Raw genomic sequence first — 1,388 nt, forward strand, 5'->3', positions numbered from 1 at the left:
GTGAATAAATGTCAGAATGCCCTAGATTCCATAGTAAATATCACTCAGGTTACTTTTAAATGCACTCAACTCAGCTGGATTTTTAAATTTTATTTCCATATTGACAAGCATGAAAAACGGTCACTCCCTTGCCTAAAATTTTTCCATTTTTTTATTATAAACTCTATAATCTTGGAGTGGTTATGGCGTCTCCATTCCCTGGCCCCAGGGTCCTGTCCACTAACTCCACTCCTCTGTGTCCCATGAGGCTCCGCTGACCTCATGCTTCTGGTCCCCGTGCAGTCCTCCCTTTGACTTCAAAGTGGCCCACCAGGACCCCATTGTCTCCATGTCCCCTGAGAAACTCCCACACAGTGGTCCCTCTTTGTACTTCCACTTCCTCCAGTTTCAGTCACCTGTGGTCAACCACGGTCTGAAAACTTAAGTGGAAAATGTCAGAGCTGAGCCATGCGTGATGTTAAATCACGTTTATCATGGCATATGGTAAGTATTCTATTTTGCTATTAGTTATTGTTAATTTCTTACTGTGTCTAATTTGTAACTTACATTTATCATGCCTATGAAGGTCTGGGAAGATCGTGGCCTACCTATTGACCAGAACCCACTGTGGTCCTGGGGTGCACGGTGGTGTTAGAGAACATCCTCCATGACTACGGGGGGCTGTGTTCATCCCGGTCCAGGTCAGACTCCCCTCCTCCCTTCCCTGATGGCCCCAGCTAACTCTTCCCCTTTTTGTCCATTCTATCTCCACCTAACCTCCCTGGTGATCTCACTGGACTGGTGATAATTGTCCGGTGCTATCTGTTTCCCAGCAAGCTCTTTGAGGGTCAAGAACATGTTCCTCAGAATGGGCACGTCCAGTGCTCCTGAGTCCACGCAGAGCGAGATGGGAAATGCTCTTTGCACTTGGCTTGAGCAGAGGGCTTCAGGAGAGTCTTAGAGGATGGAAAGAGTGTGATGGTGGAGACTTAAAGTCAGCGAGAAGTGGAAGGCTGATGGGGCTGAGTCCTTCAGGCAAAATAGCCTGAGTGTGTTTCCTCCACTTGGTTTGTGAAATCCAAACACGCAATCCAGAGCAGAAGCCTGGCCTCAGTGCCGTCCCCAGTGAATAGACGGCAAGAAGGATAAGCAGGTATTCACAAGGACAGCATTGCCACCTGGAAGCGAGTGGACGCAGCAAGCTGAGTTGGACAGCGGGCGTGCGGACCCTCATGGCCAGCCTCCTCTGAGCTGTTACGGGCAGCTGCAGCCAGCAATGTCCAGGGCTTCTGTTGAAAATCATTAGTAACAAGGGGAAATGGGGGGAGGGGAGAAAGGGTCTGGGAATGAGAAAGACAGCTGAATGAATCGGACACAACTTTTGGAAGTTCATATATGAACACAGGACC

Source organism: Callospermophilus lateralis, chromosome 14 (genome assembly GCF_048772815.1).
Source record: "Callospermophilus lateralis isolate mCalLat2 chromosome 14, mCalLat2.hap1, whole genome shotgun sequence".
Classification (NCBI taxonomy): Eukaryota; Metazoa; Chordata; class Mammalia; order Rodentia; family Sciuridae; genus Callospermophilus; species Callospermophilus lateralis.